This window comes from Euphorbia lathyris, chromosome 1, assembly GCF_963576675.1.
Source record: "Euphorbia lathyris chromosome 1, ddEupLath1.1, whole genome shotgun sequence".
Classification (NCBI taxonomy): domain Eukaryota; kingdom Viridiplantae; phylum Streptophyta; class Magnoliopsida; order Malpighiales; family Euphorbiaceae; genus Euphorbia; species Euphorbia lathyris.
In genome coordinates, this window is record NC_088910.1 from 122,717,256 (window position 1) to 122,741,076 (window position 23,821).

General features: G+C 33.4%; 1 non-coding gene across 1 annotated transcript; it reads left to right on the plus strand.

Annotated features, from left to right (window-relative positions):
* The first annotated feature begins 4,582 nt into the window (after window positions 1-4,582).
* LOC136215977 (small nucleolar RNA R71) lies at window positions 4,583-4,689 on the plus strand. Its single transcript, XR_010682978.1, has one exon. It is a non-coding gene; the product is annotated as a small nucleolar RNA R71 (small nucleolar RNA).
* Window positions 4,690-23,821: the final 19,132 nt, after the last annotated feature.

Here is a 23,821-nt window from a genome sequence, read left to right on the forward strand (position 1 = left end):
CTTGTTACGAACGGAATTTCTATTTGTGAAATATTTTCGTAATAGATTTTACATCGATTACCATTAACTTTGAAACGAATTCCGTTAGGACCTTCCAGTTCTAAAGAACCGTAATCGAATGTTTTGACGACTAAATATGGTCCTATCCATCTGGACTTAAGTTTTCCTAGAAATAAACGAAGTCGTGAATTAAATAATAGCACTTTATCCCCAACATTAAAGTGTTTGACTTTAATTTTGGCATCGTGCCATTTTTTCACTTTTTCTTTATAAATCTTTGCATTTTCGTAAGATAGATGGCGTAACTCATCTAACTCATTTAAATCGAGCAAACGTTTCTTACCTGCTTGTCGTAAATCAAAGTTAAGTTCCCTAATAGCCCAATAGGCTTTATGTTCTAATTCGACTGGCAAATGACATGCCTTCCCATACACTAAGCGGTATGGAGTCATTCCTATTGGTGTTTTAAATGCAGTACGGTATGCCCATAACGCATTATTTAGTTTACAAGACCAATCTTTTCTTGAGGATGAAACTGTTTTCTCTAGAATCCATTTGAGTTCTCTATTTGATATCTCCGCCTGACCATTTGACTGAGGATGATATGGCGTTGATACGCGGTGGCCTACTCCATATTTTTTCATAAGCGTTTCGAAACTTCGGTTTATAAAATGAGTACCACCATCACTAACGATGACTCTTGGAAAACCAAATCTACAAAATATATCGTCAAGAAAATTAACGACAACTTTAGAATCGCTCGTCGGGGTTGCAATTGCTTCAACCCACTTTGAAACATAATCTACGGCGACCAATATGTAAGTTTTACCATTAGAAGGAGGAAAAGGTCCCATGAAATCTATTCCCCACATATCGAAGACTTCAACTTCAAATATGGTTGTGAGGGGCATCTCATCTTTCCTTCCTAGATTTCCTGTTCTTTGGCATTTATCAGAACGAGTAATAAATGAACGAACGTCTTTAAACATCGTAGGCCAAAAGAAACCACATTCAAATATTCTAGCTGCTGTTTTGGTAGCTCCATTATGTCCTCCATAAGAGCTAGAATGGCATTCCGACATTATGGATTCAAATTCATTTTCACCAACGCATCTCCTAATTATCCCGTCACGACAAGTTTTGAACAAAAAAGGATCTTCCCAAAAGTACTGTTTAATGTCGAAGAAGAATTTCTTCTTTTGGTGGAAATTTAATCCTTCCGGAACAATATTGGCTGCAAGATAATTAGCAATATCTGCATACCATGGTGACATGACACTTTTCATTTGATAGAGATGTTCATCAGGGAAATCATCTCGTATACCGTTAGTTTCACCTATAGGACCGTTCTCATCTTCAAGTCTCGATAGATAATCGGCGACAAGGTTTTCTACTCCCTTTTGTCTTTTATTTCTATATCAAATTCTTGTAACAACAAAACCCATCTAATTAGACGCGGTTTTGCATCCTTTTTAGCAAATAAATATCTTAATGCTGCATGATCAGTGTAAATAATAACTTTCGAACCTAACAAGTATGACCTAAACTTATCACATGCAAAAACTACAGCTAACATTTCTTTCTCAGTTGTGGTGTAGTTTAATTGTGCACCGGACAATGTGTGACTTGCATAATAAATGACATGAAGTTTCTTATCCTTCCTTTGACCTAAAACACATCCGACAGCTAAATCACTTGCATCACACATAATTTTAAATGGTAAATCCCAATCGGGTTTAGCAATAATAGGTGCACTGACTAAAGCTGTTTTTAATGTTTCGAAAGCTTTAACGCAATCTTCATTAAAATCAAAGGTGGAATCTTTCATGAGTAGATTAGTGAGTGGTTTGAAAATTACAGAAAAATTCTTAATAAATCTTCTGTAAAAACCAGCATGTCCTAAAAATGATCTTACTCCCTTAACAGTAGTTGGAGGGGGTAATTTTTCTATTACTGAGGTTTTTGCTCTATCCACTTCTAATCCTTTCTCGGATATTTTGTGACCTAAAACAATTCCTTCGTCAACCATGAAATGACATTTTTCCCAGTTTAATACCAAATTTGTTTCTTCACACCTAGACAAAACTTTATCCAAGTTTTTTAGGCATGAATCAAAAGAATCTCCATAAACTGAAAAATCGTCCATAAAAACTTCCATGATATCTTCAATGAAATCATTAAAAATCGCAGTCATACAACGTTGAAATGTTGCAGGTACGTTACATAGACCAAAGGGCATTCTTCTATATGCAAATGTTCCGTAAGGACATGTGAAGGTTGTTTTATCTTGGTCATCCGGGTAAATGTATATTTGAAAGAATCCGGAGTAACCATCTAGAAAACAGTAGAAAGCGTGACCATCTATCCTTTCGATCATTTGATCAATGAAAGGAAGAGGAAAATGATCTTTCCTAGTTGCTTTATTTAAATTTCTATAATCTATACAAACCCTCCAACCAGTGGTGGTTCGTGTAGGTATTAATTCACCTTCTTCATTCCTTACAACTGTTATGCCTCCCTTTTTAGGTACACAATGGATTGGACTAACCCATTCACTATCCGAGATAGGGTAGATGATTCCATTGTCCAGAAGTTTAGTAATCTCATTTTTTACTACTTCTTTCATATTGGGATTTAGGCGTCTTTGCCTATCCGCTTTAGGTGGCTTATCTTCTTCTAAGTGTATTCTGTGCATTACGATGCTCGGATTGATACCTTTTAAGTCTGAAATTTGCCAACCCATACTTCCTATCCTATTTCTAACAACTTCTTTCAATTTCTCTTCTTGATCTTGTGTTAATTTGTTAGAGATAATTATAGGTAGAGAATCGCCTTTGCCTAAGAAAGCGTACCTCAAATGACTTGGTAATTCTTTAAGTTCTAATTTAGGTGGAACTATAATTGAAGGCGGAACTGGTCCATCTTCTCAAATCAAAGGTTCTGGGTCCTTATCTTCTAGTTCCTCACTCATTATAGGTTCGATTATTTCTTCTTCTTGAACAATGTCATTTACACATTCTTCAATTAAATCAAGCTTCATACAAACTCAATCTTATCATCTCCTATTCTTAAAACTACTTTCCCTTCCGACACATCAACTAGAGCACGTCCCGTGTTCATGAACGGTCTACCAAAGATTAACGGACAATTTACGTTATAAGCAAAATCTAAAATAACGAAATTGGTAGGAAAAATAAATTTGTCAACTTTAACTAAAACATCCTCAATTATACTGTATGGTCTTTTAGTGGTTTGATCCGCTAATTGCAAAACCATATTGGTACGTTTGATGTCTTCTTCTAAGCCTAAATTATTAAAAATAGATAATGGCATCAAGTTAATGCTTGCTCCTAAATCACAGAGACAACTGGGAAATTCAATATCTCCCAATTTACACGGAATGGTAAAACATCCGGGATCCTTGAGTTTAGTGGGCAAATTGCTTGACACAATTGAACTACAATCTTCAGTTAGTGAAATGGATGAAATTCCTTCCCAACTGATTTTCTTTGAAATTAAATCTTTGAGGAATTTACCATAATTGGGAATTTGTGTAATCGCATCCATAAACGTCAAATTAATATGCAAATTCTTAAGTTTATCTAAAAATGTTAAAAGTTGTTTATCATAGTCCTTATTGCGGACTTTGTGTGGAAAAGGTGGTTTGGGTACAAAAGTTTTTGTACTAGAGTCAATTGGTGTATCTTTTTGTTTTAATGTATCTTCTTTGGGCTTCGGTAAATCAGTTCCAGGTAAGGTCGAATTTCCGGGCATTTCCGGGCCTAAGTAGTTTTTCCCTGAACGAAGAGTGATAGCCTTAACATGCTCTTTCGAATTTTCTTCCGTATGGCTTGGAAGACTTCCCTCTTTGCGGGATGGAATTGATTTAGCGAGTTGTCCAATTTGAATCTCCAAATTATGGATGCTAGATGATTGGTTTTTAATAAGTTGATCGAATTTATTCTCGATCCGTTTAAAACCATCGTCGTGATTACTTATTTTTCCGCTCATAGCATCAATAAATTTATCGATTTTAGAAGATAAAGTGCTAATCGTATCTCTTGATTGATTTTGATAATTAGCAGTACGATTTTGATTAGCATTAGTATTATTATTATTATCTCTCCAGTTAAAGTTAGGATGATTTCTCCATCCAGGATTATATGTATTGGAATAAGGGTTATTATTTTGGTTTTGCCCTTGGACAAAATTTACCTGTTCAATTTCACTCATACCTTCGTAATCCACATCCGTTTGGATTGAGTTACCATTAGGATCACACGGTGCCATAAACCTATCAATTTTGTGCGATAAGGCAGAAAATTGGGCTTGCAACATCGCTTCTGGATCAAGATTCACTATACCTTTAACTGATGAAGTAGTTGAGGATGATGGTTTCGCTAATGGTACGTGTCCACGTTCCGCGGGCCACATACTGCTGTTGATTGCCATTTCCTCCAAAAGTTCTCTTGCTTGGGCAGATGTTTTCTTCATGAATAACCCTCCAGACATAGCGTCCAATGAACCTCTAGTTGTAGGATTTAATCCATTATAAAATGTTTGCATTAAAAGTTCGGCGGACAATTGGTGGTGTGGGCATAAACGTTGAAGTTCTTTAAAACGTTCCCAAGCCTCATAAAGAGTTTCATTATCATTTTGAGAAAAAGATGTTAACTCTTTAATGACTCTTGCGGTTTTTGCTAAAGGAAATTTTTTTGATAAAAACGCTTGGGCTAATTGTTCCCAAGTCTCAAATGATGCGGCTGGCATAGAAGTTAACCATTCTTTGGCTCGATCCTTCAAAGTAAAAGGAAAAAGGCGAAGATTGATTGCTTCTGCAGTCACATTCGGTATTTTAAAAGTGTCACAAATTTCTAAGAAATTTGTCAAATGGGTATTAGGATTTTCGTTAGGTAACCCGTAAAATGTTACGTTATTTTGCAACATATTAAGCAACGCAGGCTTAATTTCAAATTGGTTTGCATTAATTTGGGGTCTAACTATACTGTTTGTTACACCGGCCACTCCTGGCCTAGCGTAATCCATAAGTGTGGCCATAACTTCTGGCTCGGTAATTCTAGTTCTTATTGGGGTTTTGTTTTTGTTTTTGTTTTTGTTTTTCTTTCTTGTTCTTTTTAAGAGTTCTTTCAATTTCTGGGTCAATAGGGTCTGGAGACGTGCCTGAACTTCGAGAACTGCGCATGAACCTGAAATTTCGCACGAACCGAAACTACCTACAAAACAGAATTGGAAAATAAATTTGTTAGTAATTGAAAATAAATAAAATATACAAGTTTGAATAAGTATGAATAAACCTAGATTCGTAATAAAACACGAAAAATTTAAAATTTTGTCAAAAATTTTGGCGTTCTCCGGCAACGGCGCCAAAAACTTGTTGAGCGATTTCCACAAGTGCACGGTATACGCTTGTAGTAATAAAAGATATCGATCCCACATGCAACGTTTTTCGAACAAAACTTATTTTGAATCGGTTAAATTTACTTTAAGGTTTATAATATGGAAAATCGTTTAATCGGTTTTGGTTTTGAAATTGCTAGAATGAGAATTAGATTAGAGTATGAAAACGTTAGAAAATATTCTGATTTAAGAATGAATTTGCAAGATAGGAACGTTTAGTACTTTTTAGAAAAGTAAACAGATGTATTTGTTTGCATTAAGCAAAGAAAATAACTTAAAACTTTGTACGAATTATAAAGATGAAATAAATGACGGAACCTCTAATTAATTGGCTTTGAACATGACAAAACCCTTCCGGGATAATTGCCCTTAATCAAATTAAAACTCTTTCGAGATAATAATTTTCCTAAGTGTTCAACAAAGTTTTCTTGTAAAGATTTTGAATTAAATACGTTTTAATGAAAACACCAGCAGTCACTCTAGTGGATTAGTTACCATAAGTGCTGCATAAAAATCTATCGAATAGAACGGACTTTATTAGATGAAATATAAATTGATACAAGTTTACAGAGAATATGGAGCATGGAAACATTCGACGACTTGCAAGTGAACGGGTTGTCAATCCTTTCCTTGGGTTTTGTTAGAGTTTGTCAGGCTCCGGGACCGATCATCTACTCAATCTTCTCGTTGAATCTTCGTAATAGAGACTGGGTCGGTCTACTACCAAAATGAAAACTAAACTGGAACAATGTCTAAACGCTACTAAAACTTGTTATTATTGAATAAACAATGTGTGTATAACATATTGCTTTTTACAGAATCGAAATCTAACTTCTGAATCACTTGACTCGGAATTTCTGCATAAATTCTATACTAATCTCTTTTTTTACACTTCTTCAACTCTCCATCAACTCTTTATTTATAGATGTTGAAGAGTCTTGATTGAAGTGTCGTGTCCATTGTGAAGGATCGTATCTGTTGTGAAAGGACGTCTTTATCCACCCGAATGATCGCGTTTCGTCGAAAACGAAAGTGTGTAACTAGGCCTCTACAAACTCCTGCTCGTACCGAGAATATTAAATTCTCTACCGAGAATGGGGGAGCATCAATTGGTCTTCAAACGGAAGGAAGGGGAAACTGAGGAACGCGTGTCGCGACCGTGAACGTGGGGGCCGCGGTCACGGCACGGAACGTTTTTCAGCTCTTCTGCTTTCGTTCGCGTCCTCGATTTGGCGTTATTAATTTCTATCGTCTTCGACTCCTTTTGTAGGATTTTTCTTCTGTTTTTGAGCTCTTTTCGTTCCTATTTGGATTTTACCAAATATTTATGTACTTTACAAGAAAGAAACATATTCGAGAGTAAAAGCTTTCCAAACAGTTATAAATAGCATAAATTCGTAGCAAAACTGATGTAATTATTGATGATATTTTAGGTATATTTTGGGCTTAACATACACAATAGTGTGAAGTCACTTATAAGGTCATACATATGGTAAGAGTGTCAAAGGGTTCAATTTTGAGATAAATATATAACATAGGAAGTTGCATATCTTACCTTAGGAAAATTTATACTTTTATCTGTTTAGGAAAATTTGCACATCTCAATGAATTTCGCCCAATCATTAAATTTTATGATTAATTAAGTTGAATTTGGTAATTAGAATATCTTTGATTTCCCGCCCGACTATCACTAGTTTGTCTTCCGTCTTTGCGATGAGTTTCATCACGTGTTTGTCAAGGGGCTACCAGGGTGGAGGCCTCTCATTGTATTTGGGTCTACTGGCAGGCTCTGGATGATGGCTGGGTGAAGGTCAACATTGATGATGCATGTAAAGGGAACCCGGGTAATGCATTTACGGGGGGTCTGATCCGCTATTGGAGAGGCATTTGGTTAGGAGGGTTTGGCGCAAACATTGGGTATTGCACTGTTACCCTTGCAAAAATATAGGGTCTCTATTTTGGGCTTGTGTTAGCTTGGGGACGCGGTTACATAAAGGCTGTGATGGAGTTAGATTCGAAGACGGTGCTCCAGCTCCTAGATCGTGAGTTGGACCCTCAACATCTGTATGCCTGGCTTATCGCTCGGTGTCAAGACTTTCGTGAAAGAAATTGGTCTGTCATTTTCACACACACCTATAGGGAAGGAAATCGTGCTGCTGAATGGTTGGCGAACTTCGCAGGTTCTTGTCCGTTGGATCATCATGAGTTTAATGGGCCCCATGCAGGCTTCCAGGAGATTCTATCAGACGATGAAAGAGGTCTAATGTTTAGCAGAGTTGTCAGATCTTGAATCTTGTCATCTACACTTCAAATGTGTGCCATTTTATCACTAATTAGTAACAATTCATAAACATATGATTAGACGTAGAATATATATATATATTGTATTTTGTATGAGCTGGACAAAATAATCAAATATCTACCGAATTTATAAAATATTAACCTTCAATTTTATCATTAAATCACAAAGAAATATGAAATATTTTTTTAAAACCAACTGATATGCAATTAGTGCAGAATAAGGAACAAAATATCCGTGTTTTATAATAATATCTGGAATTGACCCAACTTGCCAACATTAGAGGTAAAATTGCTCTTGGCTGCCAACATTTGGAGTAAAAACGCACAATTTTAGATGTTAAAGGTAAAATTGCTCCTGGATGTAAACATTATGGTTATTTTTGCACCTTATCCCTTTCTATAATGACGCCTATAATTACATTATGACAGTTTTATTTTCAAATTCCCTTAGGCCCACCAGAGAATATTTTCCACTATCGATCCTATATATCATAAGTCACTATTAAGGCGCATAAATTGACAAACTATTGGAACTATCTCTAACACTTTATAAATTTATAAATAGAAAATGTAGTTGCGCAGTAAAAGGTACACCATCACAAAATCTTATAATTCTACTACTCATCATCTTCTTCCTCTAAAGCTCTACTAATTTAAACACTCGAGTGAGGGCATCGATTCTCGGCCGCTCCGTTGGTTCTTTTTCTATCTTATCTGAGAAAATTATCCTCTCAATTCATTATTAGGAGTTCCTCCTTATATTTTCACACATCAAATTGGTGCGGTGAATGTGGACTTACATTCATGGTCACTTGAAACATCCTACAGTCCTAGCCACTTCAACCTCCCAATCATTAGCCTCCCTCCTCTAAATGCAAGCTGCTCTCAAGAACCTAAGACTTCCATGGATGCTAGCAAAAATCCCACCCGATTATTGAAAATTACCCCAAATTTAGACAAATATCTGAATGAATGCATGTGCTTACTAGATCCAAAAAAGCAGAAAGTCAATGGATGAGATCATCGAAAATCTCTATTGCAAATTTATTTGAATGAAAAAAAAAACACAAAAAAACATTACAACAATAATTAGATATCCTAAATTTTAGGAAAAAAATGCTATTTTTGGTAAACTAAAAGTTTGGTAAGGATAGGTCTACTTACATATTTGGAGAGCTTTTGTCCCCACCCATCTTTAGCAGTGGTTCTTTTCTTCTTTTGTTTCTGATTGGAAAAATAAAGAAGGTTTGGAAAAACTTCAGCTTGGATCAGTTGGCATCTAGAGAGATTGGGTGAAGTTGAACATTGATGGTGTTTGTAACGAAAATCCTGATTTGGCTTCAGCGGAGAATTATCGAGGTTTGTAATGGAAACTAGTTGGGTGATTTTACAGTTAACATTAGGGTTTTTTCTGCTATTCTTACAGAGCTCGGAGACTTTTATTTTGAGCTTAAGCTTGCTTGGGATACGACAGTCACATGAGGATAATTGTGAAATTAGACTGGAGAATTGTACTAGGTGATAACATGTGAATTAATATATGTACACATCTCTCCATTCTAGGCAACCATGAAAGTCCGGAGCAATGGGAGCTGTCGGATCCAATTAAACATGAATAAATCTTCCTATGACACATGACTAATAGGAGAGTCTTCGAGTCTGACTCGGACTACATTCAATCGAAAGGTAATCCAAAATAAGTAGGATGCGATTTGCCTAGATTACGTCCAGCTATATTTCGATGAATCTAAAGACAACGATACCTAATAAGTACGCCTAGCAGTCCCACAATCAAGTATATACACATTTTCTGTCTTACCTCAAGCACCAAAAAGCATATATAATCATTTAAAACTTTTAAAAATTCTTAGGCAGTTGAAATTTTGAACTAAATATCGAAAGTTGTCATAAGCCAAGTCATTGATTGTGTTTTTTTGTTCTTGTTTTGTTCGGGATGTTTCTTAAGCCTTCTCTTTTTTCTTGGCCAAACAAAAAAAACAAGGCCTAATACATCACCAACTCCCTGAATTTGTCCATAATAGTAGATCGGCTCCCTGAACTTTGCAAGTGTCCCACTAGCTCCCTAAACTTGCTTATTTCGTATCACAATCTCCCTAAACTAGTCCATAAAAATGTATTAGCTACCTGAACTTTGCAAATGTCTCACAAGCTCCCCAAACTTGCTTATTCTGTAATAACTAAATACAAAAACCATAATACTAACCCGGGTTAAGGTACAAAATACTCCTAACGTTTTGGGTCGGGAGTAATTTTACCCCTAATGTCTAAAATGGTACAATTTTACCTCTTACATTGATAAATTGGATTAATTTGAGAAATAATTCATTAAATTGTCTTCTCGGTCATGAATCTTGTCATCTACACATCACACGTGCGTCATTTTATCAGTAACAAATCACAAACATATGTTAGGATGTGAAAAAAATAACAAAAATATACTGTCTTTTGTACAAATTGGACAAAAAAATTCAAAAAATTCACCAAATTTATAAATTTGCTCTTGGCTACTAACATTAGGGGTAAAATTGCACCATTTTAGACGTTATGGGTAAAATTACTCCTGATCCAAAATATTAGGGGTATTTTTGTACCTTAACCCAAGTTAGTATTATGGTTTTTGTATTTAGTTGTTACGGAACAATCAAGTTTAGGGAGCTGGTGAGACATTTACAAAGTTTAGTGAGCTAATCAATTTTTATGGACAAATTTAGGGAACTGGTTATATGAAATAACCAAATTTATGGAGCTGGTGAAATACTTACAACGTTTAAATAACCAATCTACTATTATGGATAAATTCAGGGAGTTTGTGATGTATTAGGCCAAAAAACAAAGTTAAAGAAATACAGTCTTGCTCACATGTAGAAACCCAAAGCTATTTATAAAAAGAAAAGGCAATTTTCATTCTAGTATATATCATGTTTGAGGACGAAAAAATATTGGGCCTTAGCCCTATCCATGAGCCGAAAGAAAAGTTCAAAAGGCTCAAAGTCCAAAAATAAAAATAAAAATAAGAATTAGCTTAAGTGCAATTTATGAAAAAGAAGGTATGCAAAAATTGGAGTAAAATAATCCCACATTGTAAAATATGAAAAATATACTGTAATTTATAAGTGTAAATGAGTTACAATATTTTGTTTCATCATGGTATCAGAACTGTATAGCTAATTAAATTAGCTCTCATACCATATTCAATTTTTATTTATTCATTTTTAGATATTTAATATCTTAAAATTGATAAAAATAAATTTAGTAAAACAGTAGACAATAAGAAAACTAATGAAAGCTAAGGAAAATCGAAAAAACGGAAAATAAAAGTTATTTAATATAATAAAATTGAAAGAAGAGAAATTTCATCTAAATTTGGTGTTTCAAAAAAGTTGAATTGAATAAAATTGATGGAATTATTTAATCCAACTAAAATAATTTGTTGGTTTGAGTGAGACCAATCCAATATGATAATTAAATTATTAAAATAGTTATTTTTTTTACGTTTGTTCATCCCATTCACTCAACTTTAGAAAATAAAAGTTACGAGTTAGGAAATAATTGATTTAAACTTTAAGTGTTTGTTTGATTCACCGTTTCTAATTCATTTTTATTGTTTTTTTTTTAATTTTAAACAGTAGGTACTAGATACAAAGACTTTGGTTAGAATTGATAATCGTTAATGATAGTTATTTAGAAGGAAGATTAACTAATATTTATATCTCATTTGTTTGCAGAAAAATATTATGTTTTGAAAAATATTAGATACAAAACAAATCTATATTCATGTATTTTTCTACAACACCCCCAAATATCTTGGGGTGTTTATTTATATCATAGAAAAACATTTTCCTATCACTAATTAATTTAAAATATGTAATGTTATATTTATTTATAATTTTGATTTTCAAATAATTTTTTTATATTATAATAAACGAAAAATTGAGAAAAACAGAAAAATGAAAAAAAGGTGAAAATACGAAGAAGAAAAATGTCAACGAAAAAACATAGCAAACATGTGAAACATGAAAAAAGAAACAATTTTTCTTATTTTCGAAGTTTTTACGTTTCTTTTTTGTTTTTCGCATTTTCACTTTTTTTTTTCTTTTTTAACTTTTTTTGTATTTCACGTTTATTGCGTTTTTTTTTTCACTTTTCACCTTTTTTGGCTTTCTTACCATTTTTCACCTTTTACCGATTTTTTTTTATCATTTTACGGTTGTTCCGTTTTCACGTTTTTTTTCCTTTTCACTTTTTTCATCTTCAAGTTTTTTTAATGTTTTTCTTGTTTTCATATTTTTTATTTTGTTTGTTTTCCGTTTTTCACATTTTTTTATGTTATACCGTTTTTCGCATTTTTCTATTTTCACAGTTTTCTATTTTTACACTATTTTTCTTTTTTTTTTTGCGCTTTTCATGTTTTTTCGTTATCAACATTTTCCGTTGAATTATTTTTCTAACCAAACAAATACCAAAAACTTATGATAATATTTTTTTAAACAATATTTTAGAATAATAAAAAAAGAAAGCTTATAAATAATAACAACTAAATCGTAAGACCATAACTTTATAAATCAAATTAAGGGTTGAATTATATATAGTTTGTAAATTAATGAAGATAATGTGACGAACACTATTTTTTATTTATCAAGAAACTAATGCTTGAACTTAATATCTAAGACATAAATGAAGACATTGTTATTTGGAAATGAAGAAGTAAATTAACAAAGAGAGCGTTAACTAATCCCACATGGGAAAGTAATTAGGCGCATACACAATTAATAAATGTAATTTAACAATCACAAATGTGTTCTAATATGGTATTAGAGCGTTAAACTGCATTAAATAGTTTAACGCTCTGATACCATGTTAATGTTTTGTTAAACACAGGACCGTCTTAAATATTTTTAGGATCCTGTGCTAAATGAAAAAAGTTGGGTCCTATTCATTAAAAATTTATATTTATATTCATATAATAATAATAATAATGTTTCTATTAAATGAAACACCAAAATATTTTTTTTAGCACAATGCGCTTACATTAAAGAAGAAAGAAAAATCTCCATCAGACCCGGATGTGATTAATCGAAATTCATAAGTTGAACCTAATTACCATATAGTGTGGCTTATTGGTTTTCCAAGGTTTTTCATGAATCTTATTTACAAATCTTAGATTTATTACTTTAGTCGGACCAAGGGAAAGTAATAAATCGAAGGTTTAGAACTAAGAAAAGTTAATGCTTCTTTGGATTAATTACTTGAGCCAGACCAAGGAAAAATAATTAATCGAAAGTTTAGAACTAATTAATCAAAAGTTTAGAACTAATTACTCGAGCGGTTTTTCTTGAATCTCCAGTAATCACTTTAGCTGGACCAAGGTAAAGTAGGTTAAAAAGGTTTATATTAATAAAACTTAATGCTTCTCTAGATTAATTACTTGAGCCGGACCAAGGGAAAGTAATTAATTGAGAGTTTAGAGCCAATCTCGAGAATCTATTAGTTAATGAGAAAACTCGTCATCTCAAAAAGGATAAAACAACTTAAAAGGGGTAAAGTGTTATTACCAAGCAAAGAGGTTAAGTGCAGCTAGAAGCCTTAGTTTCTTTCATTATAAGTATTCGCTCATCTAATTTTGTACAATTTTCATCTCACTTTTTAATTAAGTCTTAACTTGATTGTCCAACAAACTCTACATTTGGATTGTTTAAATAATAGATAGTAAGCAAAAAGATTAATACTTATAATCACCATCCTCGTCGGAATGATACTCTACTTTCACTTTATTACTTGATACACGACTAAGGTACATTTTTCTTCACATGCACGTATACGTAAAACGCGCATCACTAGACTTTCTAGACAACTCATTTAGAATACAACCTGAGTTAGTATGAAGGAGTATCTTGAAGTCAAAGCTTACTATTGTGGAAGGCTAAAAATGGCAGATAGGAGAATGTAGTAATTTCTATTTGGTCTTACCCTTGGATTGTGAATATTAGTGGCTTTAAACCGTCTACGATGATGAAAGAGGGATTGGAGAGTTGTTAAGCCCAAAATATACCTAAAATATCATTAATATTTACATCAGTTTTGCTATAAAATCGTGCTATTTATATCCATTTAGAGTACTTTTACGTCCGAATATGTTTCTTTCATGCAAGGTACCTAAATATTTGGTAAAATCCAAATAAGAGCGAAAACGGATCAAAAACGAAGGAAAAACCCTAAGTTGCGAGCTAAAAAGACGAGGAAATTCAGCACACCGATACGAGGAAGACGAGAAGCGGCAGACTCGGGAAGAAAACCCCGTCTCGCGACCGAGATTCCCTAATCTCGGTCGCGACACGCCTTTTTCAGGGACTTTGCCCTTTCGTTCCGAAGACCAAAAATTGCTCCCCTCATCTCGGCAGAGATTCCATGACCTCGGCAGAGATTCACATGTTTTAATTCAGAGAAACACGTCTGTTCGGGTGGATAGAAATATCTCTTCACAACGGACACGACCCTTAAACACGACTCTTCAACATCTATAAATAAAGAGTTGATTTCAGAGTTCAAAGTTAGAAAAATTTGAGTTAGATTAATTAAGATTAGAGTGCAGAATTTATGCAGAAATTCTGAGTCAGAAACGATTCAGAGTTAGATTTCATTCCTGTCAAAGCAATCTGATGTACACAAATTGTTCTTAGATTTCTTACAAACACAGTAGCAATTAAGTTTAGATTAAGAACTGTTCGAAGATGAGTTCACATTTCGGTAGAAGACACATCATCTCTATTCCGAAGATTCAACAAGAAGATCAAGCAGCAGATGCAACCCCGGAGCCTGACAAACTCTGACGAGGTTTGAGGAAAGGATTGACGACCCGGAACTTGAATGTCGTTTCGAATGCTTTCATGTTTCATGTTCTCTGTAAACTTGTATCAATTCACAAATCATATAATAAAAGTTCATACATTTCAATATATTTTTATGTAGTTACTTTGGCAATTTCTCCGAAGTAAGATTCTGGTGTTTTCATTAAAACGCATTTAATTCACATTTTACAAGGAAACTTTGTTGAACACTTGAGCAAGTTATTATTTATGGATGATATGATCGTTGGGTCGGCTTATCAGAAAGTATAAATTTGGTTAAGGTAGAAATCTACTCAACATCAGGGGGATTTCTACGGTTCAAAGCCTTTTAATTGAAAGAATTTACATTTTATTACGCACTTATAATTTTTACAAAGTTTAAAGTTGATATCTTTGCTTAATGCAAACGAGTTCAACACTTCTCTTACTTTAAACGCTAAATGTTTCTGTCTTGTAATCTAATCTCAAGACATAATTGATTTCTAAATTTCTGACATATAATCCTAATTTGATTCTTATTAACTTAATTCAATCTCAATCCAATTCAATTAACGATTATCTATTAAATAAACCTAACGACGTATTTAAACTATATCAAAATAAGTTTTTGTGAAAAAACGTTCCCTGTGGGATCGATATTTTTTTTATTACTACAAGCGAAACTGTGTACTTGCGGAAAACGCTCAACAAGAGTTGAGTGTGGCGGACCTGAGAGTGTTAGAATATGATGAGTAGGATTTAGAGCTTCTTAAAAAGGTGTTTGACCCTTGGGATGTGGCTGCCATTATAGCAATACCTCCCGGAAACCTAATGGCAGATGATTTGTATAATTGAGAACTTTGATAAAATTAGTATTTACTCAGTTAAATCGGGGTATCATGTGACAGATCATAGGGTTCTGAGTCATCTTCGATCGAGCTCAATTGGCTCCTGATCTATTGTTTCAATAGTCATAGATAGTGTCTTGGTTGAGATGTGTGCGAAAGGAGCCATAGATGGTTTCAATAGTCGTTGTAACTATCTTTCTGAGTTTTCCATACTTCTAAGTTCAAGTCATCACAATGCTAGTTTATGCTATAGTGTTAATTATGTTATACGTGAGGTTGTGAGGCTAATAGGATGGCAGATATTTTAGCCAAAGTCAGCATTTTCTGAGCCTAGTCTTTTTATTTGGAATTCAACTCCTCTTGTAACGACCCAGTTCGGAGTGGCTGGCGCCGGGGTAGAAGGCCTGAGCAAGGAGCGGCCCTAAGGGATGGCGATGGGGGCAGGAATGAACTGAATCCCACATCGGAAATGGAGAGGGAGTGATTGGGGCTTATTAGTAAGATGTGAATCCAATACATGAAGACGCGTTTTAAAGCCGTGAGGCCCAAGGTGTTGGATTTGGGCCAGAGCGGATAATATCTACATAGTATTGGACCAGGGTGTTACAATTGGTATCAGAGCTGACTCTCCACGTACGATGTGTGGTTCGGGGACGAACTAGGCGGAAGCTGGTGGGCCTGTAATGACCCGGTCCGGAGTGGGTGGCGCCGGGGTAGAAGGCCCGAGCAAGGAGCGGCCCTAAGGGATGGCGATGGGGGCAGGAATGAACTGAATCCCACATCGGAAATGGAGAGGGAGTGATTGTGGCTTATTAGTAAGATGTGAATTCAATACATGAAGACGCGTTAATTTACCCCGTGGCATGGTATTAGAGTCAATTATAATTATAATTAGGATAAACTAGTATTGTGCCAGCGCGTTGCGCTGGTGGATAAATTTTTTATACATATATTTAATATTTTTTAATTTTATATCATTTTCATATAATGATATTAATATATTTTTTTAAATAATTTAAATTTACAAACATACTTTTATAATTGGTTGATAATAATATTTGAAAGTTGTTGAAGTTGTAATCTATTGTCCATGTTGACATGTTTACAATGTCCTTTTCCATTCTTATATAAATTTTTTCCTAAATAATCTTGCAATTTTTAACTATTTAATAAACTTTATTAGATGTATTTTTAACTAAATTCTCTGTATGCTTAAAATTCTTTTCCTACTACTTTGTAAAATCTTTGATAAATATCCATAAATTTGAAATAAGCATGTCTTTGGTTTATATAGTAATTTTAAGATTTAAATATTGTGTAATAATTGCAATGAAAAATTAAATGTGTTATAAATTTTTTCTTTAATTTTATTGCTTTTAATGCTATTTATTTCATATTATTTTTTTGTTGTTATATAATTTTTTTCTTTAGAGTATTTTGTAAGTTATTTTATTATAGCTATTAAATATAAATTAAATTAGATATGATATTTTCAATATATGATTTATATTGTTATTTTTGTATACTTACAAATCTAGTAAAGTCCTCGAAGAACTTCCTCTTATAGTATATTTGCGGCATAGCCTTATCAAGTGCTTTCTTCATATGTGATCAATATTTTGAGTCCAGTCTTTGCTGTCACTCTTGATACATCGACACATAGTTGTCCATGGCTGAAAGCTTGTTGAAGTAAAAATAGACCAACATTTTTAAGAGATTGTTTTTGGCTTTTGTTTATTGCCATACCGTAGCACACAGCCAAAGGATATTGACGACGTTTCAAAACAAATGGTCATTTAGATTATGCTGGTGTCATAATGATTCTTGGAATAAAGACTTTATGACCAATGTTGCTGCCAGTTATGATTTGTGCTTCTACGAACCATTTACCATAATAATAAAAACTTTAGTTAATTGGTTAATGACAAAATCATTACTATACAAAAGAATTTTACTTGTTCATAATTTCTTCGACTTCGGGAATGTTGAAATTCAAATATATCAAGGTTAATGTGGTCGAAGATATTGTATATTAACCTACAATCGCCAAAATTGTTTTATTTATTATATACATGTCTATATTTGTATCTATTTAGTAATTGTGCTTACTCAAATACTTCTTCACGTTCATTGAAGCTCTTAGCCTGTTGGTTGAGAGCTTACCTATGATTGTTGAGGTCATGGGTTCGAATCACATTGGGGTGGGGTGAGTTAAGGGTTTTTCTTCGTCTTTAATGTAATTTTCCTTTGTTTAATGTAGGTGCATTGCGCACAACTTTTTTTTTTAAAAAAATAACATGAATTTTGCCTTCAAATGTAATTTGCTTCGAAATTTATCAATTTGACCTTTACGGATACTTCCATGAATGGTGCTACCTTGTGTTGCAATAAAAAATTATACCAATAGATTTTCAGTTTTAATGAATATATAAAAATGTTAAATAAGTACCTCTTCATCTAGCAGTATCATATCCAAACTCAATATGGAATTGTTATCTTTTGTGTTAAGTGCTTCCCACAACCTAATAACTCTGACTCCTATTCTCCACGTGCCTTTTTCGACAGAGAGGTAATTAATTTGGATGAACTGAGCCTTCATTTGCAACATTGATATACAACATGAAAACAAATTCATTAAAAAACACATTAATACAATATAAAACACAAAACAATTCACAAAAAAAAAATCATATAACTCTAACAAAATTCATCAGAGATGTACTTGAATATTTACATTTGTGGGATGTAAATTTGTGAAGGAAACAACCACAAACTCCGTACATTATATAGTACAATAAATTGTAACGGTTGTTGTAATAATAATACTTATTAAATATGAATTATGAATTATTAATTTGTTTCACTAATAATTTGTTGTTATACCATTAATTAATATAATATCTCCTCACCTACCACTACAAAAATAATAGGCTTTAACAACACTTTTGTACCAACACTTTTTAAAAGTGTCTGATGGGCTTAACTTACTTACCTTAAAGAAAGCCCATATTTGATTGATTGAAGTTTGATGAACGAAAAAAAGAAAAAAAAGGAAAGCCGAGTTCCACTTTTAACCTATCTGATCCCCAATTTCTTCGATCATATTCACGGTTAACCTATTGATCGACTTTCTTCTCTTTCAGTTTCTTGTGTTGATTGACTTTTAAGGGATTTTGGTCAAGTGGAGTTCTGAGGTTCACGGTTCCATTCGATGTTATTGTTCATGACCTAAATCGAAATTAACTCTCTAACAGTGATCTCTGTTCATCGACTGTACCAGGTTTTTGCTTTGATCACATTCACGATCATATTCATGGTTAACCTATTTTGTGCTTTTTTGTTTGAATTGATTTCCCTTTGTTTGTCAACTAGATCTCCATGCTTGGGAACCTCGACAACTTTCATCTTTGCTGCCATTACCGTTCCAAGTAAGTTACTCCCGACATTGTTTCCCTTTTAAAATGTTAGAGTTGTTTCTTCTCCTTACTTCCATAACTTTAACCATAGCACAAATTTCACAAGTAATGATCCAAAAAATTAATGATTTGAAATTGCTGCCATAACTTATTCATTCTGGTGTTTTATTATGTTCGAAACTTTGAAAAATGCATAGAAATTTATTTATATTGTCAGTGTAAAAGGTTCAATTAGTAATTTTTTGACTAAAAATTGATGCACACATAATATGAGTTCATGCACATATTAGATTATGTTTTAAAAACACTTTTCCGACGGTTTTTAAAACCGTCGCTACTGCTTATAGTGGCGGTTAAAACCGTCGCTAAAGTAGAAAAAGTCCGTCGGCAAAGGACTTTTTTTTTTGTAGTGTACCCTGAATTATTATTATTAATTTACTATTATCACTTAATTGATTAAACCACCGATTAAAATATTATTAATAAAAATGATTTCGATTGAAATATATGTCCTAAATGCAAATATATATATATATATATTCAACAATTATATTCCGCCCAAATATAAACCTAAATCAATTTAATTTTTGAGTGCAAGTTAATTACAGAATTCTATCTATTATTATATTAGATTATGTTTTATTATTAAATTAAAGCATTCACTTTTCACTTTTAATCACCTTTCAAATTCTCTGTATTCATTATTATAGAGATTAAATTATTTTTATTATTAATTAATATAGATCTACTTGAATATTTATTATGTACATTACTCACTCGAATTTTCATGAAATTATTAAATATAAATTTTTTAATTACTTAAATTCTTTTTAATTTTGATTTTTAAGTGTGTGACAACTCATGAAATAAGCCTCTAAAACACTTCTCTTATTTCTCTCTGCTTCTGGAATTATATATAGTATAGATAGATGGCTCGGATACCATGTTTTGTGTATTGAGTCTTTTTTATGCGGTTATAAATTATAACTTTTTTTTTGAATGAAGGTTGGGACGCGAAGGAAGGCTGGACATCCCAACTAGGTTGGCACCCCCAGCACAACCAACAACCCTATTATTAATAAAAAAAAGAAAAAAGTACAGCAGAAAGAAGGAAGAAGAAAAAAGAAAACAGAAAAGAACAAGAGATTACATAACGCGAATATGCGCTACATTGCAAATATCGTCAAACACTAGGGCCTGACAGAAGTGGGGTGCCGAATGCCACCAGCAGGTAGAGGAAGCCGATTGCCCATGACTCGCAAGCCTATCCGATGTTTGATTCCCTTCCCTGAAAATATGAGTGGCTCTCCAATTCATTGCCGAAAGCTGATTTAGACAAGTTTGCCATTCTCTTCTGATTCTCCATGGAACCTCTGCCTGATTATTATTCAACAATTGAACAGCATAAGATGAATCTGATTCGATCCAAAGGTTCCGCCAATTCCTTTCCCACGTAGCTTTGACTGCGAATGCAATCGCTTTGAGTTCTGCTATGTGCGCAGGTGAATTCTGAATAGGGAAAGCGAAGCAGCCGGTAGCAAAACCCCTAGAGTTTTGAAAAATACCACCTGCCCCTGCATTACCAGAAGCACGCGAAGCTCCATCCGTGTTTACCTTCAACCAATTAACCGGTGGGGCAATCCAACGCACAACCGCGAAGTCGGGATCAGGGGGCGGTCGAATATCAGCAACTGCAGAGGCGCAACCCTCATTTATTAGATGCAGCAGCCTGTACTTTAACATTTGGATTGAAGGAAGCTCACCGTCAAAAATAGCACGGTTTCGTATAAACCATATAAACCAAGTGCAGGTAATTAGAGCAAAAATCCATCTTTTCCTCCTAATGCATCTTACTCGTATATCATGAATCGTGGAGAAAAAATCAGCAAAATAAGAATTGAGACTGCAGTTAACATCAAAGACAGTGAAAATAAAAGCCTAGAGCTCCCTTGCAACAGCGCAACTCACAAATAAATGAGAAGCATTGTTGGGGTTTTAGTGTCCTATAGACAATTGTTCTAGGATACAAATTTAATGTAAATGAAGTGTTCTTTATATCATTTGTTTTAATGAGATATGGTTTCATAACTATATAAAGGCAATCCCTTTTAAGAACTAAATAAAGTCTAATAAAAGGAAAACCGTAAGTTTGTTTAAAGTGATTATAAAGTGTTCATACAAGTATGAAGTGAGACGAAACTTTATAATAAACTAATAAACTTAAAACCACCCCAAGTCAAGTAATATGTTTAGGATTGACATATCACTGCTGAGACTTGCATGTAACAATGTCTTCTGTCGCGACAGAAAGCTGATCTCACAAGCTTCATATACACAGATATCTGGACATCTACGTGGATCCAATGAAAAGGAGTTCATTAGGATTGGGGACCCGACTTGAGATAACAGGATGGATAGATTCATCCTTGTCACCTGTTTATCTCATTGGTATTAATAGGTATAAGTAATCCTCAGACTCAAAGGAATGTTAATTAGTAATTCTGGATTACGGAATGTGACGCTTTGATCCTGTTGTAACACGATCCTTAACAGAGATGACTCTGGGGTGTGAACGGCAGACGTTGGGTATCACATGAAGTAATTGCAGGATAGTTATACATTGGATTGAGCATTTATCACTCCCGATAAATGGGAGATATGTCCATGGATCGCTTGTGGAAGACTTGACTCTAAATCCTTGCAAGGTGATAGCTTAAGATTGAAATACAGATTTCTCTTAACCTATCTAATTGGAGTTGACTCGGCCTGTACAAGTAAAACGAACGTCTCGCTATATGTGACTTGACATTATCCATAGTCATAAGATTCAGTTCAAGGATGTAGTTGATAAAGGATCGAATTATACTGTAACTAATACGGAAAGGTCAACGACAGAATCAACCTGTCTTCTTATAGCTCTGGGGGAATGTTTCAGATTTGCCAATCACATTTTGCGTACTCATTCCGTTATGCAAAGATTAAATATAATTCTATGAAAATTAATTTAATAGTTGCATACGGCTAGAAGCAATAAGAACCTAATGGGTCACACATAAGACTTGGAACCCAAAAGGGAAACATATGTTAATTAATTGATGGAAGCCCAACTGAGCCCAATAAGGCCCAGTTAATAAGGGGGCGATTTTATGTATATAAAATACATAAATAATTAATTTGATTTTATCAATTCTAATTAGATTAGGATTATGAATTAAATTAATTAAAGGATAAATAAGTTAGGAGTTTTTATTAGATTATATTACTCCTATTATTATCCTATAAGGTTACTAATATTATCTTTATATTTAAGATATAATTATAGATAATAAATAAGAATTATATTCCGAATGAAATTCTTATTCAGTAACCTAATTCTATCTAACTAGGGTTTAGATACAAGAGGATATAAATACCCCCTTATATGCAATTTTCGAAATTGACAAGCAAACCGGGAGAGAGAAATTTCGACCCACACACTAAAGGACGAGATTATCTACCGCTTCCTTCCGTTCAATTGATTTTCATCTCTTTCTCTTTATCTTTGATCTTGTGTTGATTAATTAGAGACAATCTATTTTGGTTGTTATAAACGGTTGAATTCTAACTTGATCTTCGATTGTTTTGTTTTGTGCTCGGGAACTCGAAGTAAGAGTTGTGGGCACTTCGTTTGCAACGGTAGATAGAACTTCTAAAAGGTATTTCTTTCTATCCCTCTTTATATGAAATAACGATTAACGGATCTTGGGTTAATGGAAATAGGTTAAAATTTTTATATTTCCGCTGCTATACGTTAGCCTATTTTTCTTCAGTGGTATCAGAGCCTGCGTTAAATCCGTTATTTCATATATGAAAATTTAGAAGTTTTTCAATCAGGTTGAATAAATATTTATAGTTAGGTTAATTAACAAAACTGTTTTGATTAATTAAGTTCTAAAGATAAATAAGTTTTAATTAATTGTTAATTAAAATAGTTTATGCATATGTTCCTAATTATTTCGGTTGATAATCATTATAACAAAATCTATTAGTTTTATAGTTAGATTGATAAAAGTTAATTTTATTGATTCTAAAGATAAAACGGAAAATCTATAATAGGTTTTCTTACTTTCTGAAAATCGTTTTAAAACCGTTTTGAAACTGATATATATATATATATATATATATATATATAATTATTAAAAAAAAAAATTGGACAGCAGCTCGGGTCGCGCCTCACGGCGCGACCCGGCTGCTGCCTCGCGGCAGCAACCGCGCGGCGTCTGGCTGCCGCTGCCGCAAGGCAGCGGCTGGCCAGACGCGCTAGGGCTGCTACGATACGGCAGCAGCCGCGTCCTCGGGCCCGGCCCGAGACCCACTTAATTTTAAATCGTTTTAAAAATTAGTTTTAAATATATTTATGTATATATATGTTTCAGAAATTAATAATTTTCTGTTTTGATTATCGAATGAAAATTTATTTAAAAGTTTGTTTTACCTATTTGTAAATCAAAAGTATTAAATGAATTGAAATCAAAATAATTGGGACATGCATAAATTAAAGTTTTGTATAGTTGTATTAATCTAAAAGGTTAATATAGAAGATACGAAACTGTTGGAAGTAAAATTGGATGAAAGTTAATTTGATGTGTTAATGTGATTAACCTAAATATTACATAAAGTACTTATATGATCAACCAATTAAATTTATTTAATTGAGTCTATGCATGTTTGGAGTTATGGACATATTTGGACCCTCTTTTAGTCTTTTGGTATTTTTGAAATAGGGTCTGCGTGTCCTGCCTTTCTACTATCTATTGTAATTTCTCCTCTCATCTAATTCCATTCAATTTAATTGAAGTTTTCTTTAGTAGAATAAAAAAAAAATTAATATGTAATTTCAAGGCGCCATGGAGAAGACGGAGGACCTAAAGAGAAATATGTAATAGTTAGTATTTCCCTAGGTTTGGCCTTTTATTCCGTCTCTGGCTCGACGGAATAATTTATATAATATGTC